This window comes from Petaurus breviceps, unplaced genomic scaffold (assembly GCF_028583685.1).
Source record: "Petaurus breviceps papuanus isolate PSGF00001 unplaced genomic scaffold, PetGlider_PUasm1.0 90879, whole genome shotgun sequence".
Taxonomy (NCBI): Eukaryota; Metazoa; Chordata; class Mammalia; order Diprotodontia; family Petauridae; genus Petaurus; species Petaurus breviceps.
Genome location: NW_027187368.1, coordinates 8,997,477 through 9,016,633, shown reverse-complemented (window position 1 = coordinate 9,016,633; position 19,157 = coordinate 8,997,477). Strand labels below are relative to the sequence as shown.

At 38.3% G+C, this 19,157-nt stretch overlaps 1 protein-coding gene and 1 long non-coding RNA gene across 3 annotated transcripts in view; one reads left to right on the top strand and one right to left on the bottom strand.

Annotated features, from left to right (window-relative positions):
- Positions 1-19,157, bottom strand: part of ASTN2 (astrotactin 2) — a 1,158,830-nt gene that overhangs the window by 432,706 nt on the left and 706,967 nt on the right. The window lies entirely within an intron of this gene.
- LOC138150402 (uncharacterized) overlaps positions 1-19,157 on the top strand; it is a 113,407-nt gene that overhangs the window by 19,439 nt on the left and 74,811 nt on the right. Inside the window, exon 3 of the long non-coding RNA XR_011165564.1 lies at positions 16,004-16,098. This is a non-coding gene — a long non-coding RNA (uncharacterized lncRNA). The remainder of the gene's footprint in view (positions 1-16,003; positions 16,099-19,157) is intronic.

The following is a 19,157-nucleotide window of genomic DNA, read 5'->3' as shown; positions in this document are numbered from 1 at the left end:
TTGCCTTCCCAGAGCAAATGAGGCAAATAATTTGGTGCATCATTGTTATTGATGGGAATGTTTCTTTAAGCTTCATTTGTGCCTATGATGAGACTGGCTGGTAGTGAATTGACATTACAGTTTCTTCTTTGACAATAATAAGCTGGAGAGTGTTCAGGGAAAGATGACCATGATGGTAAAAGATCTTGATCCCATGAAGACTGATTGAAGAATCTTGGGGATGTTTAACTTGGAGAAAAGGAGACTGAAAAGAAACACATACATGGCTGTGTTCAATTATTGGAAAAGCTTTCATATAGAAGAGGGATTAAACTTGTTCTGTTTGGCCCTAAAGGACAGTAAATTGGGTAGAAGTTGCAAAGAGGCAAATGTTGGCTTGCTGCCAAAGGGGAAAAATCCCAACAAATAGAACTGTGAAAAAGTAGAAATAGATGCCTTCAGAGGTGGAGGGGTCCCCCCCTTGGGGGTATTCAAGCAGAAGCTGGATAACCAAATATCAGGTGTGCTCGAGTGGAGATTCATTAATACATGGATTGAACTAGATGACCACTAAAGGCCCTTCCAACTCTCAAATTGTGTGGTTCTGTGATATAGCCATTATTATTTGGAAGAAATGATCTAAAACAATGTAAAATACCAATCCAGGCTATGACTGTACAGCACATATAGAGAACATAGAATAAAGCAAGAAAGTCAAGCATTCTTTAAGAAAATGAGTTTGTCAGAGGTAGGCCATGTGCAGCACACATTTTCTATCAAAAAGGTATAAAGGCAGGCCTTTTTAAAAATAATGTGGCTATTTCTTTTATTCAGAATAGTATAAAGATTTTTCATATTATTTTCAGTTTCCATCAGGTTCCTGGGAAATGTTAATGAACACATTACAGATATATCTTAAAGGTCATTTAAAAACATGCTGGTGTTCTAAAGTAAGATCATTCACATACATACATAGCACCACACAGAAACTTTTAAAGTACTGAATAATATTACTGCAAAAATGTCAGCATTTTCAGACAAGATTTTTATGATCCAAAGTCTTTCCATTAAATATACCTTATTTCTTTGCTCTTTAAAATTTCTAACTAAATCCTTTGTTTGTATGTGATCTTCATTTGGAACAAACTTTTAGGTTTTCTGATTATCATTTAGTATTAAATTCTGAACCATCTTGACACAATTTATAGGACTACAGAGTAGTAGATCAAGAGTTGAAAGGGACTTCAGCGGTTATATGGTCCAACTCTCTTATTCTTACAAATGAGGAAACATAGGACCAGAGGATAAATGACTTGCCCAAATCATGAAGATAGTATATGTCAGAGGCTGAATTTGAATCTGGGGCCAAAGACTCTAAATTAGATGTCCTCTTCCACTATTCCATTCTCTGTTGGCCAATAACTGGAATTCATGAATGCACCCCAAAATATTAGATGGAAATAAGGAATTTTGAGCATATTATACCAAGGTGTAGTTTATTAACTGAAAGTCTCTCATTTTCTCTATTTTTTTCAGAGTCTGAATGATTATAACTTTTAAATAAAAATAAACAATAAAAGAAACATTTCACCAAGAAATGAAAGTTAGATTTATGTTAACTAGCAATTACTCTTGTGTACAGATAAAAGAAATATTCCTTTTCCTCACAGCCAACATGAATCAAAAAAGCTTTGCAAAAAAAAAAAAACCTTGGATCTTTACTTCTTTTCTAGTACTACACTCAGAATTAAAAAAGGCTGAATTAAAATGAACCACACACAGCTCATCTATGAGGTATAGCAAGGACTTGGGTCAGCTGCAAAGAGCTTCAATCAGGAGCAAAATTTACTGTATTCCTAAAATAAGCAACAACTTATGATTTTACCAGCTTATTGGCTCCTATCCAAATTTAACAACAGCATTACATAGTTATTGGAATGTGTGTGTGTGTAGTTGTGTGTGTATGGTTGCATTTATGTCTGGTTGTGTATATGTGGTTGTGTGTATGTATGTTTAAAATCTGCCTATTACTGTTATATTGTGTGAAAAGGAGCTTCAGAAAATGGAAAGTAATAAAGAATTATTCAACATGATTTATGCCACAAGATTCACTGTCAAATCCACGTTTTGCTTTCCATTCAATATACTGTAAAGTGCATTAATGGTGATGATGTAATGAATGATTGAAGCCATTAAAGAAGAAAAGTTATGTTATAATCACTATTGCATTATCTGTTTTATCTATATATAACTACAATATTTGTACTACCTTCCTCACAAGACTGTTATGAACTAAAGCATTTTATAAAGCTTAAAGGACTTTTAAGAGTGAGCTATACATTTTATTTTTTTCTTCTGGGTCAATGTGGCATAGTGAAAAGTATTAGATCAGAGGACTTGTGCTCAAATTGTACTTGGCCTACTTAACTATTTCTATGCTAAGTCATTTAGCCTCTCTGGATTTACACTTTCTTTGTCCATAAAATGAGGTAGGTACATTGCATGATGTCTAAGTTTCCTTCCAGCTCAAAATCTCTGTTTATGCTATTTTACCTTTAAATTTAAATGAAGAAAAAGTGTATTCTGGATTTTCTTTGTAGGGTGGGGGAGGGTTTCAAACTTTGCTCGAGATATAAAAAAAATATTTTGGACCAATTGTGTTCCAGAGGTAGTCTCACCTGAGCCAGTGGCTCCAGTTCCCCCTTCCTGACGAATACTGTTATAATCACTGGAATATCACTAGCTCCAGGCTAGAAATGTTCCCTGTGGGATTATTATATTAATAGCTCATGTTTCTATAGTGCTTTAAGTTGAATGAGCAAAGGAGATGGCCTTTTGCAAACAGAGGAGTTGGGCCAAGCCCTCCCTTCTTGCTTGTGTTAGTTGGAAAAGGACCAAAGCTTTTCTAACAGGGAGACCTCACAGAGCTCTTTGCCTTAATGCATGCAAAAAGGATAAAAGAGAAGTGCTTCTGTGAGAAGAGGAGAGAAAGAAGACAGACAAATCTTTTAGGGTTCTGGACATTAGGAATGCAGAGGTAGCTAGGAAATGTGAGAATGTTTCCAGTCAGGTTGTGGGAAATACCTGAACGAAGTCTGTAGCTCTGGGAGCTGCAGTAATGATATTGGTACCATGGACAGCACCAAAGAGCAATAGAAAACTTGGAGATAAGAAGTCTGGGCACATAGATGTTGGAGTCAGGGAGAAAATGGTGAGATGACACTAATGCACTTCATGAAGGCTCTCTACTTAAGTGTGAGACATTACCTACCATGCTGAGAGTGTTGTTTGCTTTGCTTTTTTTTGGGGGGGGGGTAGGAGTGGGGGAAGGATGAGGGCAGGAAATGGTGCACACTTGAAAAAGGACTATATTGTTCCAACCAAAAGGCCTACAATATTAGTCTCTTCTATTGTTTGTATGCATTTTGATAATCTTGGCCTAAATTTTATGTCTTGTTAGCTTAATGCTTTCAGATGAACTGAATACCCTTGGGCAGAACTAGAAGTGGGTTGAATCCATATACAATAGATATGAATAGTAGTTAGCCTTTATATAGTGCTTTAAGGTTGGCAAAGCAATTTACATGTTATGTAATTTGATCCTCACAACAGCTCAAGGAAGTGGGTGCTATTATTTTCTTTGTTTAACAGATGAGGAAGCTATGACTGAAAAAGGTTAATTGACTTGCTCAGGGTCACATAGCTAGGTAATTGTCTAAAGCAAAATTAAAACTCAGGTCTTCCAGATTCCAAGTCCTGCACTGTGTCCACTGTAACATCTGTTGTTGATATGAATGTTCCTGGAACAGGAGTAACAAACCAAATGTGTGGTAGCTTCGCCATTATTTGAATCAATATTGAGAGGTTGCCCAAATATAAAACCTGTTCTGTGAGGGCTCAGCCCTGGAGCCTAATAAAAAGTTTAAAAAGTCCTTTTCCCATAGCAGCCTTATGTAGCATTTAATGTAAGGATTTTAATTTTATTAAAATGAAACTGAAGTCCTTAGAGGTTAAATGACATAACCTGGTCATAATAGTTTAAAAAAAAAAAGCAGAGCTGGGACTCTGATACACAAGTATCCTGACTCTAATTTCAGTGTTCTATTTTCCTGGGTGAAGCACAGTGAAGTGGCTCTCCTATAAACTCAACACCCATATTTTGAAAGTAAGGAAGATTCCATTAAAAAAAAAACTCTGGGGTGGCCAGGTAGCACAGCAAGTAAGAGCACCAGCTCCAGTGTCAGGATGACCTGGGGATCGAATTCCAGGCTCAGACACTTAGCACCCACCCAAAAATAACTGGCCGTGTAACCCTGAGCAAGTTACTTAACCCTGATTGCTTAAAAAAAAAAAACTCTTCATGGAGTGTATACTATTAGGAACTATCCTGATACTGTGTGTGTTTAGGAGGTAGGAGCATTAAAAAACTCAAAACAATTAGATCTCATTTGATAATAAAAGTCAGCATGGATACTGGGCTAGGCTATGAATACAATCATTTAAAATATATATATATATATATATATATATATATATATATATATATATATTCTGAAAAGTCCAATCTTTGTGGAGCTTTGACTAGGACATATTATTTTATTTGGAATTTGTGATATTTTTATTCTTCATTCTTTAGAATAAATCACTACATGAAACTCACTTATAATTGAAATGAATTTACCATTCCTTTTGAGAAGTTGCAATGGCCATCAACACAGCTAGAGAGACCCTGAGGTATTGAGGCAGGGGAATCACTTACTGGTGTGTTGCAAATCATGCTTGTGGGAATAGGAACTTTCTCCTCTTTGAGCTGGGGCTGCTTTAGGCCAATGGTTCATCCTAGTGGCTAATGGGACAATTGATTCTGCCAACATTCACTGAGCTCCTGCTATGTGCACGCAAAGATAGAGACATGTGAATAAATATCATCATTAACCTGTTAACCAGGGGAATCCTCAAAACAAGACCCTCTAGTCCAGGAGTTTTAAACCTTTTTGTGTGTCTAGTAGAAGTCTGGTGAAATATTTAGATCCCTCTTCAGAATGTTTTAAAATTCATAAAATGAAATACAGGGGATTAAAAAGGAAATAATTGTCACTGAAGCATAGTTATCAAGATGTATATTTTTAAAAATATGTATGGACACTAAATCACAAACCCCTGATGTAGTCATGCTAAACAATGAGATGGAGTTGGGCTCATCTATGTCTATGTTAATCTAAGCATCTGAGTCCTGGAATTCCAAAGATTTTGTATACTTCTGTTTTTCTTTAAAGAGATAAGACTTGACAGATCTTGAGTTGACCTTGATGAATGTCTGAAGCACATTGAAATGGATTCATTGCTCTCCACTGAGAATTTCTTTGCATTTCCAGAAGAAAAGGTGGGTCCCAAAACATGGAATATGAGAAATGGAAGAGTCCTTGGAATGTCAGAGTGAGAAGGGGACTTCGAATATAGAATGTTAGAGTTGAGAACATAGAGCTAGGATAGATCCTAAAGACCACTTATGTCAGACCTCTCTCCTTACTTTACAGATGAAAAAGTGGAAGCCCAGAAAGGTGAAGTAAATTTACATCGTTTTTAGTAGCAGAGAAAGGACTGTGACCTTTGTTCAAGGTTTTTTGTTTGTTTGTTTTCCCCGTAAAACAATTTGTTTTTCCTCTGTTCCCAAGGAACATGTATCAAGTGCAGGAGTCTTACTGGTTTTTCAATGCATTTTCCAGCTGACTGTTGGGATTATTTAACCAAATATTCTATTTTTTAAAAATATTTTTCATCCTCTTTGGACTTGTTCTGTGAGATAATTAATAATTGTGCTTTGAAAGATTATCCAAGGAGGAGGTAGAATGGGAAACCACAGTCCATCTGGGAATTTTCCTCTCATCCCATTATATCACTCTACCCTGATGGGGGAAGACAACATTATTAGGCAAGCTTTGACCCATGGAAGAGTTTTTGGGAGAGGGTAGAGTTATGAACTGAGATTATGCCTCTGACATAGTGGGTGGGTTTAGGAAATGTCCTTGATTTAAATGCCATCTGGAAGGGCAGCATGTGTCCAGGGGTTCCCAGGGTAAAGGCAGTGGTCAGCAAGAATTTAACTTAAAATGAGGAAGAAGGGTTAGCTAAGACCTTCAATGCAGTCAGCTCCAAATAAGAAGCTACTTCTTAATACATATGGAAAGAGTATTTTAAGGGAAGTCTAGATAACCCAGGGAAAAGAGGTTAAACTGGAAAACTTTCCCAAATCTTAAATATGATAAGCTAGGGCACAGGAAAATAGTTGGTGCTGGACAGTCTTCCTGAATACACCTCTGCCTCTCTGATTCCAGGAATCTTTTCTTTTTCCTGAATATTTTTCCACATAAAAACCTGGTTTCTCAAATATCCTGAGGCCCCAAAGCTTGGGGATTTGATAGGAAGAACAGGTTGAAAATATGAAAATCAAGAGAGGATCAGAAACAGCTCAGGAAGGATGGTCATCCCAAAATAAATGTTCCCTAAATATATATGGGGAAATACAAAGAGCTCTTTCAGACATGGCAATTTATAATTAGCCTTTCCAAAGTAGTTTTTTTTATAATGAAATGGTAAGTGGGGAGGCAGCATAGTCCAGCAGAAAGAACACTGGGTTTAGATTGGGGGATCTGGGTTTAAACACATGCTCTGTCATTTATTCCTTGTGCAACCTTGGTCAAGTCACTTTCATTTTTACTGCTCCTATTTCTTCAGTGGGGGTTGGGAGAGTTTGGAGTAAAACGTGCCTAAAAGGATCAAGGGGCCATCACCCGATGGAGCTCCTTATTGTGATTTATGGTATCTGAAAAAAAAAAGTCTAATTTCAACAAATGCAGAGGAAGGAATGATGGCTGAAAGTGAGGAGAAGTAGGTTCTGGTCCTTGTTATGATACTCTTCCTAGTTTTTATTTTCTTACTTTATAAAGTGAGGAGGGTGGGGCTAGATGGTCTCTGAAATCCTCTTCCAACTCAGATAGTTTGTGGGTCTATGAGATTTGTGTTCTATTTCAGTCTATCTTGGTTCAGTCTCAAGTTCAGTAAGCGTCAAATAAACCTTCTTCTGGGACACTGGGAAAGTCTTTTTCCTTCTTTGGGGACTTACTTTCCTTCTCTGTAAAATAAAAGCTATGAATAGATGATAGCTAAGGTCCCTTTCAGCTCTAGTATTATATATTGAGAGTTTGGGGATATGTTGGGATTTTCGGTTTGGAGTTATCCTTCATCTCTTCCTCCAAAGCATCTATTTCTTAACCTTAATGTTTACCACTCAGGGTGTGCTGGAGCCAGTTTGGATTAGCTTTGGAGAGCTGATTGTGAAATATTTATTGTGAACTCTTACACCTCAAAAATTGGCAAATGCTACAAATCAAGGCTGTATTGTTTTGTTGATTCTCTAGATTTAAGAAAGAGATGTAGAAAATGTTATTAATTTGGGTTACATTTAAAATTAGCTCTGGGTACTTTTATCTAACATTTATCAGCATATTATTGTTACTGCTCAGCAATAACTCCCTGGTAATCAGGCTACCTGGAAGCCAGGTATGAAGAAACAACTAATTATTCTTAATAACTAGGTGCTGATCTTGGTTTTAAAAGAAAGCTACCTAATAACCCCTTTCCTCTGGAATGTAGCAAAGGGGAAGAGGGCTGTCAACCTCTCTAGCACTGGCTCTGTGGTGTCTTGAATTTTAGACACATGGTGAGGTACATGATGATGCACAGGTTGTATGTCTACCCTTCTTTCTAGCTGAGGTGACTTTTGTGCCATTTGTCTCAAGTGAAGAAATTCCTAATTACAACTCTGTTGTTATCATACTCTAGTGTATTAATTTAATAAATACATGCACCCTATGTTTTTGACTTGCTGTGTGACCCCAGGAAAATCGCTTCTACTCTCGAATTCTCAGTTGAATTCTTTGCAAACTATGAAAGTTGGATTATATAAGTGCTTGGAAAATAGTTGGTGCTAACTACATGCTTGATGAATTTATTTAGATGATTTCTCAGGGATCTTCCATCTCTGGTGTTCAAAGAGCCTCAGATCTTTAGCTATCCTGTGTTCTTTTGCAATCACCTCTTCTTATAGACATTCGTATTTGAGGGTAGCTTGGGGAGCACAGAAGGGGAGAAGAGAGCATGTACTCCTTTTGCCACTCAAGGAGGTTGTCATATTTACAAGATCACTTGCTAGTACATGTGAACATGGAGTGACTGCGCCAACAGGATATGGCTGATATGAGCAGCCTTCAGAGCCAAACCGATACAACCAACTGGCAAAGCCCTCTGGTTATGCCTTACATAAAATGGGGGGCAAGGAGCCTATGAAGCCCCCAGATTCTCCCATGGGCTCATGTGGCATTATATATAGGGGTGAACTCTGCAGCCCCTGTGCCAATAGTGAGTTCTGCAGCCCCGTGCCAGTGGCTCTTCCTGAGGGCCATGTGGCTTCCATAATTAAGTTAGCACATGCAAAAAAAAAATCACCATCACAGATGTGGTCGCAAATTTTAGCTAATTAACCATATGGTTTGGATGCTTGACAGAGCCAGGGAGACACTCTGGGTAAGGGCTGATTTTCTGAGGGGGGTTGGATATTAGGGGTATCACCATATCTAACTAAAACATGACAAAGAAGCCCCCTTGAAACAAGGCATATGTTAAGATTCCTCCTTATTCCATCAATCTGGAGAGAGGGCATCCAAAAGATATGGTCATCAACTTACCATGAAATCTAGAGTCTTTTCCTAGGTCTAGCATTATTCAATTAATTTATTTGACATATATTTGTATATGCTGATGGACTAAAAACTAATACAGATGTAGATAAAACTCTGCCCATATCATATAGTGAAGAGGGGAAAGGGGAGCAGTGGTGAGAAAAGTGCATAAGTAAGAAAAGAAAGGCCTTACAAGAGAGACAAAGGGAATGACATTTCATTTTGGAAGGAGAGGGAAGGAAGAAGAGTAGAGGGGAGACAGAGGGAGGGGGAGGAAGGAGAGAGAGAGAGAGAGAGAGAGAGAGAGAGAGAGAGAGAGAGAGAGAGAGAGAGAGAGAGAGAGAGAGGTCACATTGAATGTGCTGAAGAGATAAATGGCATTTATCTTTTGGGTCCTCATTTTTTTTCTTATAAAATGGAGAATACTTCATTTGTCTTTTTCACAGGCTTGGGAAGAAGAGAATTTAGACATTTTCTAACCATTCTATGCAGAACTGGCGTCAGAAGACCAGGGTTTGAATCCTGACTCTATCAGGTTCACTTATGTGAGGTCGGGCAGGTAGCTTCATCTCTCTGAGACTCCTTTTCTTCATCTGTACAATGAAGGGGTTGGGCTGGAGGGCCTGTAAGGGTGCCTTCAGTTCTCAATCTATGATTATGAACACAGATTGATCCTCTTTAAAAAAATCATGGAGGAGTTCAGCAAAACATGCTGATCTCTTTGTTATCAAACTATGACATGACCAGATCCCAGGTCAAAGAAGCTCCTGAAAAAGCCACAGAAACCATCTTCTGCCTCCAGGAAGTTGTACATTTAAAGTTACCCAGATTAATGAACTCCGATCTGTCAATGAAACACATTTCATGTTTTCCTTGCCAAGTACAAGATTTAAAAAGCCTTATGGATTCTTCATATTTCACCTTCATTCTCCATATTGCAAGCTTATTCCATTTCACCATCATTCCTTCTACCTTTCTTGACAATAGGAATACAGTAATGATAATATAATAATAATAATAATAATATCTTCAGTCTTTCAAAAAGCATTTAGTTAGCCCCCAATGTGTGCCATGCATTGGACTAGGCCATAGGGAATCAAATAAAAAGAAGGAAAATCTCTACTCTCAAGAATCTTACTTTTTATCAAATATTGTCAGTCTCCGTGTGGGAGAAAACTACTGAATTAAACAGTTTTACTCCTGCTACTATTTTTGAGTCATTTAGAGCCTCACCTTCTTAATAATAACTCACATTTGTATAATGGCTGCCACCCAATGACCCTGTGAGATACAAAGCCCAAGTCATTTTGATGCAGATGACTTCATTTATCCTCATGACACTCTGCTGAGGAAATGATGATTCTTCCCATACCTGAAAGACAGCACAGTGTACTGGATGCAAAGCCAGCCCTGAAGTCAAGAGAACACGAGTTCTCTTGAATTAGAGGTCCTGCCTCTAATACAAACTGTCTATGTGACCCTTGGGCAAGTCACACAGCTTCTCATTCCTATGTCTATACCCCAGACTATGTCTCAGATAAATTGCCAACCTACCTTGGCAGAATTTCCTCACCTGGGAATCCCCTATACCAATGAAATCACAACTCTAATCTCTATGCCCTAACTCTTAGTCTTGTAGAAAAAAGAAAGGGAAATAGATTAGTAAAGGAGATGTCATCCCTATTCCCATTCCCATTTTACAGATGGAGATGATGAGGATGAGGGAAATGGCTTGTGCTTGTTAATTTAACAGGTTACATAATGCAGGCCTAGAATCCAAATCTTTTTGATTCCTAGTTCCCAGTTCTTGTCACAGGCTTGTGGGAGTAAAGAATTCAATTTACAGTTGTTATTGCTAGAGAGAAAGAAGGAAAAATAGTACATAAGTATTTATTAAGCACTTATTATATGCCAGGCACTGTGCTAACTACTTTACAAATATTATCTTATTTAATCATGGCAACAACAGTGGGAGTTTTTACAGTTGAGGAAACTGCAACACACAGATTCAGTGACTTGTCCAGGGTCCCATAGCTAACAAGCATCTGAGGACAGACTTGAACTTGGGTCTTCATAACCTTAGGCTCAGTGCTTTGTCCACTGAGCTATCTAGATGCCTGTGAGTTACAATAGTTCTGAAGCCTCCAGTTTCCAGAAATACAGGTTCTAATTACATATCTATACTATAAAGTATATCAATAAAAGCATTGTGGTGTATCAGAAAAAAAATTATATTGAGAACCAAAACACTTGGATTATATCCTGTTTCTACCATTTACCATCTACTTAAGTTTATGAAACGATTAGTTATCTATGTTTGAGAATCTTCTCTTATTGGATTATAAACTCCATGAGGGTAGGGATTATCTAAATAATCTTATCTTTATTATCTTATCTAAATTCTATATTTCACCCAATGCCTAGAACTAGGCTGTGTACACTGGATATTTAATAAACATCTGTTGCATGAATAGACAAATAACCTTTCTATGACTCAGTGGTTTCATTTATACAGTCAGGATAATAAGGCGGCAGGCACGATTCCTTTCATAAGTCCACTCTGATGATCAAATGAGATCAGTCCCCTCATTAGTCACCAAAAACATCTGAGTAAACTATCATGTTAGTGTTCAAAAAGGCAGTTAATTCATTCACTATGTCATTTGTTCCTCCCAAAGCTGTGTAATTGTGAAGTATTATTAGGTTACAGCTAAAGTCTTAAATCTGGCTTGTCTGAAGAGCATCAAGACGTTGTAAATGCTGCCCAGCATAGTATAACACAAAGTAAAATTTGAAATGAACACAGTCTTTGCTCATGATTTGGACCTGTCTTGGCCACAACTTTGATCCACTAGTACCTGTTGGTCTGGAATAATTTTAATATGGTGATAATAGTATTATCCATCCATAATAAACTGACTTCAGGTTTACAAAGCACTTTTCATACATTATCTCATTTGATAATTATAACAGTTCAGTGAGGTAGGTGCCACAATAATTATCATCCCTTTTTACAGATGAGGAAGCAGGCTATGGATGTGAAGTGTGTGTGTGTTTGGCACTGGTGTGTAAGTACGTGTTTGATAACTTGGTGTGTGTGTATGTGTGTGTTTGGAACAAGTATGTGAATTGTGTATTAGGCATTAGTGTGTGTCTGTACTTGGTACTGATGTGTAAATGTGTGTGTGTATTTGGCACTAATGTGTGTGTATACTTGGCACTGGTATTTGTGCTTGAGGTTTGTCTTTGTGTATGTGTGTGTGTGCGTGTGTTTGGCACTGGTGTATATGTGTTTGGTAACTGTGTGTGTATGTGTGTATTTGGAACAAGTATGTGCATTTTGTATTAGGCATTAGTGTATGTCTATACTTGGCACTGATGTGCATATGTGTGTGTGTTTGTCACTGGTGTGTGTTTATTTGGCACTAATGTGTGTATATATTTGACACTGGTGTTTGTGTTTGACGTATGTGTGTGTATGCTTGACACTGGGGTGTTTATATATGTATGTGTACTTGGCAATGGTGTGTGCACTTGGCATGTGTGTTTGGAACTGGTGTGTACGTGCATGCATGTATGTGTCTCTGTGTGTGTCCATGTGCACATATTTGGTGAGGGTGATGCTGATGGGTCCACTTCATTAACCCATGACTGCAGAACTCTGCTTCTAATCTTGCTGTCTCTCCCACTGCTGTTGGGTGTTTTCTTTCCCTAATGCTAATGACTAATAGAAAGAAGACAAAGCAATTGCTGTTAGATTTTCCTCCACTGCAGTGGTTTCTTCCTTACCAAAGCTCATTAGATGTGGCTATATGAAAAACCAGCCAAGATGCCTGGAGGCAGAACAGGGAAGACAAAAGGAAGGAGACCACTGGCAAGTTTATGTGAACCCCCAATTCACACCAGTGTTGCATTAGGTTAGTGATGACACCAGACTAGACTGAGAGAAAGAAGCTGGATGGCCAGCTTCCTGGCTACACTTTGATTGGGTCCCTGGGAACTGAGGTGTATTCCTTAATTTAATAGACTTAGGAGCTCAATTTAAAGGTTTCCTTAGAATTGTTTGGCTCTAGGAGACTAATTCACACGAAAAAAAGAACAAAAACCCCTGATTGATATACTAGGATGACAATTGATGAATTTACACTGAGAATTATAACTGCAAAGAGGGTCAAACTATTCATGTCAGCTGGTTTTCATGTGTTCTTCCCATATGGAAAGTAGAACTGAATAAGCCAAATCCATAATATAAGCTTGCTTGGTGAGCATAAAGGAAGAATAAAGGGAGTTATAGCACTACCAAGCTGTGATAGCCTGATGTCCTATCTCCACTTTGAGCCAAGCTGCCCGGGTGGATTCTATGTTCTAACATCCTTTTCAGCTCTATATTCCAAAGTACTTTCCAGCTCTGACATTCCACATCCCAAGATCCTTTCCAGATTTAGTACTGTTTTCTAGCACTCTGTCCTAAAGTCCCTTTCAGTCTCTACCGTTCTGTGATTCTATGACAAAGCCTTTTAGGGTTCTCTCTCTCCTAGAGAGTATTAGATTAAAAATAGGCAAAGTATCACCATACAATCATCCCTTCCACATCCTGACTTTCCCCATTGTGGTTTCAATATATTGTGGGTTGGCATAAGAAATTAAATGGGAATTTGGGGGGGAGTTTTGTAGATGCCAGAGATGACATGTGAAGGCTGGCAAACATAAAAAGTTTAGAAACTCAGAAATGCATAAAAATATGCTTAGTATTATATAATACCAATATAGTTCACCTTTCGATACCATAAAAATTCAGACTTCTTCTCTGGTACCGAAAAAAACTTTACACAAATTTTCTGGATTGCAGGGGTGCCACATCCCTAACCTACCAATATGGAAGAGATAACTGTACAACTTTCTTTTTTTTTATATATTTTTAAGCAATCGGGGTTAAGTAACTTGCTCAAGGTTACACGGCCAGTTATTTCTGGGTGTGGTGCTGAGTGTCTGAGCCCGGGATTTGATCTCCAGGTCGTCCCAACACTGGAGCCGGTGCTCTTACTCGCTGAGCCACCTGGCCACCCCTAAGCAATTGGGGTTAAGTAACTTGCTCAAGGTTACACGGCCAGGTGTTTCTGGGTGGGTGCTAAGTGTCTGAGCCTGGGATTCGATCTCCAGGTCTTCTCAACACTGGAGCTGGTGCTCTTACTCGCTGTGCTACCTGGCCTCCCCCCCCCCAACTTTCTTTTCAGTACCCAAAATACTTACAGTCATATTATGATGTTCCAAAAGACAGTTCATTCATGCACTGAACAAACTAGTGTTTCTTACGAGAACTTACAACCTGTGTCAGTTGTGAAAGATTTTTTGTTTGTTTGTTTTATTTGGGGTCAGGTCTGGACTCACGATTTTAACTATGTAGGGAATACTCAGGAAGAAAATACCCTCTACAAATTTGTACTGACAACTGTTATGTCATTTAGGAGTTATAGAAAATTGCCCGGAGGCACAGAGATGTGCCTTGTCCAGGGTCCCATAGACAGTACATTTCAGAGAAGGAATTTGAACCTGGATTCTTGACTCTGAGGTCAACATTCTACTCACCACATAAACCCGGCTACTTTTTATCAGATGCTGCAAATATAAATAAAACATGGTCTCTGCCTTAAGGGAGCTAAGAGGATGTTAAAATATTTACATTCTAAAGTGATGCTTTTATTTTTAGGTAAGTACTCGAGGCCCTATTGCTAAAATCTAAGAAGGATTTGACATTTTCCAATCACGAGCTTCTAATACTTCCCCCATACCTTGTTCTGCCTTCATTGTGTATGTGTGGGGTAGCACTGTTCAAAAACTTATGTTAGCTTTGCCTCTCCCCCCTCCCTCAACATACATACAATAAGTTATCAAACTTTATCATTCTCCCATTGGCAACATTTCTCACATTCATTCTGTCCTCTTTATTATTCCCACTGATGCCATCCCAGTACAGGCTCTTATTACCACCCATCTGGACTATTTCAATAACCTCCTTAGGGTCTTCCTACCTCCACTGTCTCATACTCCCCAATCCTTCATACTACTGTCAGAATAATCTTTCTCACATACAAATAGAGTAATGTCTCTCCATTTCCCAAAAATCTTCATTGACTCCCAATTGCCTACCATGTAAAGTTTATATTCTTCTGGCTGGCATTCAAGCCCCTCTACCATATGGTGCTATCCTCCCTTTCCAATATTCTCTCATATTACTCCCCTACATGTACTCTGTGTTCTCACAGAATTAGAGAGCTCTTGGTCTCCCACATACATGCTGAACTTTCCCACCTCTGTGTCTTTCTTCTCACCCAAGCTATAACCTAAACCTGAAATGTCCTCTCTCAGGCTTTACCCATAGAACTCATTCTTTAATAGCACCTCCTCCAAGAAGACTTTATGGATACTCTCTATAGATAATTGATAATTACCTTTACCCTTAAGCACCCTGTGCTGTACCAATTTCATGCATTTCCAGGTAACATTATTTATTACAGCTATCACTGTGTGCCTTATCTTTATACTAAATGGTGAATTCTAAGTATAAGGAAGATTATGCTTATATTTGTATCCCTAGTATTTTATACAGCACTTAACATTTTTCTATTCATTCATTCATTCATTCATTCATTCATATGTTGTTTCTTTCCCTGTCTATACAGTACTCTGTACATAGCAGAAGCTTAATAAATATTTTTAATTGACCTTAGTTTTACCAACAATACATTTACAAAATTTCACTTAAAATATATGACTTCTGGCTAATCTCATAAATTTTATGTTGACTTGATTTGGATTTTAGAGATGGATATTTTCGTGTATTCATTCAACAAACATTTGTTAGCCATCTAAGACATACCATTCATTTTATTTGGTGCTAGTGGAAAAAACAAAGACAAGATATGGCCCCTGTCCTCAAGAAGGTTACAACTTCTTAGGGGTGTTTAGGCCATAAAAATAAATATGATGGAAATTAGAATATGAACCATGAATACTTCCAGAAATCCAGGATCTCATTAATGTGAATATCCCTTTCCAGTAGTGGAGATTTTAAACTACCCCCTTTCACTCTTATATTGTGTGATTCTAATTCGTGTTCCCCATAAACACTCTATAGAGGATCCAGCCAATGTAGCATTTAGGGAGGCACCAACACAACATAATGGCCAGTCTATTTATTATGGCTTGCTTTCACAATATAACCTGTCCATCTCCATTTATATCACACATTTCCTGGGTAATATCTTTTATTATCTTTTTGCATACAGATCATCACCACCAATATGGCTGGGGCTAACATACCCATCATGCACCTGTCCTTTGGGACTACTATAAGGAAGAGTAGCAAGTGCTATGGAAAGAGGTAAGGAGAAGAGTCCATTTTCTCATAAAAAATGAAAGGGTTGGGATAAATGTTCTCTAAAATACTTCCAGCTATGTGATCCTAGGGGAGTTAGGAGTGGGAGGAGGGATGACATGGAAGGGAGATCAGGAATAGCAAAACTTCATGGAGCAGGTAATGTTTAAACCAGGCCATGTCCTTTTGGGGGCCTGTAGGCTCCTCTTGCCCTAGCTGCCATTAATGCAGGCTGGTGTCCATGCTACATTTTCTTTTTTCAAATCCTACCCATTTGTTAGAGAGCCTGAGTCACAAATGCCTAGTAATGTACAACAATGGAAAACAACACTTCTTTTAGTAGAGTAACTAAGAACAAGTCCAGCTGATTCTATTTAGATAGGTAATGGTAGAATGGGTCTGATATTATAGCTTCATCACCATTTGCTCTCCACACAAGTAAATGTCACATACAGGAAGCTTGCTAACAGTGTGAGTCATGAATTAGACCAACACTAAACCTGTGGCAACCCTGGCCCCCCACCTCCACACAGACACACACACACTGATACACTTCAGTGATAAGGTATAGGGATGTGGGTGTCATACATCTTCTAGCTCCTCTCTATCTTTTCCCTCATATTCCATCCTTTTTTTTCACTTCTATGAATAATCTACTCACACTAATTACCACACTCCCCTCATGCCCAAAGAAGTACTGGTCTGCCTCCACACCACTCATGTACCATCCCTCTTCCTGATCTCCAGCAATCTCTCTAAAATGGGGATAATAATATCTGCCTACCTTTCAGGGTTGTTATGAGGCTTAAATGAGTTAATGTATGTAAAAGACTTTGTAAACTTTAAATGTCAGTTATTACTGGCATTCTCTTCTATTTCATGTATCAGCTGTTCTCACAATGGTGAAAACTTTAAAGGGTCCATGGCACAATGTGCATGCTTCTATTCTCTCTCCTTGCGGCATTCCAATGACTTGATTTTGAATGTTAATGTTTTTTGGGAAAACATATATGTATCTATCTATAGATATATACATCTATCTCTGTCTCTGTCTATGTTATCTTTGAGAATAGGAGATAATTATAGAAATACGAAGATCTTTAAACTTAGAGTTGATCTTTAGTTTACTTTTCTATGTACTGGATTTGTTGCATAAAATTTTTAATCACAGAATCATAAGATTTTGTCAGAAGGCATAATAGCAGATATTTCTGTAGTGCTTCAAGATCTGCAAAGTACATACATATGTATATGTATATATGCACATATGTATATGTGTGTGCATGTATGTCTATTATCATATTGGCTCTCAAGAGACCTTAGAAATCAGCTAGTCCAACCACTCCCTATTACAGATCCAGAAACTAAAGCTCACAGAGGAGATGTAAGGTTTACAAACAGCATCAAAGCCAAGACTAGAACCCAAGGGTCCTGACTTCTGGAATAACAGAATCTCCATTATGTCTATAGCTGTTAGAGCATAACCCAAGTGATAATGTTTTATGAGCATCAAGACAATAATAGGATGGTTCAAGCCTGGCCATTTCAGGTGTAAAAATTATCATGCAGAAGCAGAGGCTACGATTTTGTAGTTTATTCATTTCTTGTGCTGTCAGTGATATTTGGAGACATTCAGGTTTCCTACAATATTGAGATTATCTAGTCTTATTCTCTCATTTTGTGTGCATGTGTGAACTGAAGATCTTAGACTAGAAGATATGAAATGATTTGTTCAAGCTTATTTGTGGAAGGGTGGTGCCCAGAACCCAGGTTTTTAGAACTCTGCTATAGCACAGTGACGAATGGCTTTGCCTTCTTGAGGTCTCCATCAACTGTGTTGCTGTGTGTGTGTGTGTGAAATCTTTAGACAACTCTTAGTACATAGAGTCCACAAGAAAAGAACAGAACCTCTCCCACCATTATTTGGCTTGGATTGAAAGTTCTGGCATTATTCATAGCCTTGATGCTCTAAATTCAGACTCCCTCATTTCCCTTTTTCTTTTCTACCTCACTTCTCTCCATCATTACTAATTCCAGCTTCTTAAATGTGACTCTGGACAAGTACTTGCCACTCTATGTCTCATTATCATCTGTAAAACAAGCTCAAACTTGATAACTTGGTTCCTTCCATCCTCAGTGGTCCATGAGTCTGTGGATCATAGGACATTAACACAATGATGTTATTCTTGCAAGTAATCTAAAAGTTCAAAAATTGCCCCATTTGATAACACTTTGGGGAAATTCTCATATGCCATTTTCTCTGCATGCTCTAAGCCAGGGGTGGGAAATCTGGCCTTCTAGGTCCTTGGGTGTGGCCTTTTGACTGAATTCAACTTTTACGGGACAAATCCTTTTATTAAGGGGATTTGTTTTGTGAAGTTTGAATTCAGTAAAAGGGTTGCACTTGAAGACCTAGAGAGCCACATATGACCTCAAGGTGGCTGGTTCCCTACCCTTGCTCTAGGCCTTATTGGAGCATGCTGAAGCAGTGAGACTCAAGCTAGTAGATGTAAGGTAAACTAGTTTAGCAAAATGCCATGTTTCTCTAGCTTGCAATTTCTTTCAATTTCAGAGATTACTATTACTAGGGCAGAAGCTGCTGGAAACCATGCTTTGAATTCTCAAGGGAATTTAGTGCCACTGATGAGAAAGTTCTTATAAAGTTAATGTCATCTCTTTTTTTTCCCCAGTTTCCTCATTTATACCCTCATCTGTTGTAGGTAAGATTACCCACCTCTTCACTGACTTGTGTATATAAATCTCAGTGTGTGTGTGTATGGTGGGGAGGGGTTGATGGTGTTCCACATCATGCTTCTTGCTCCTGAGTTTCCATTCATAGCAAAAAGAGTACTGTTCCTTCCATTCCATTCCATTTATTCCACAAATATTTCTTAATGAGTGACATTCCACCTAATGCTTCTGTTCCCTGCATAGGCCATCCCCTAAGGCCTGAAATATCATCCTTCCTTTTCTTCCTCTTTTGGAATCCCTAGCGCCCTTCGAGGCTTAGTTCAAGACGCACCTCCTACAAGGCACCTTTCCTCTCTCCTCAGTTATCAGTGCCC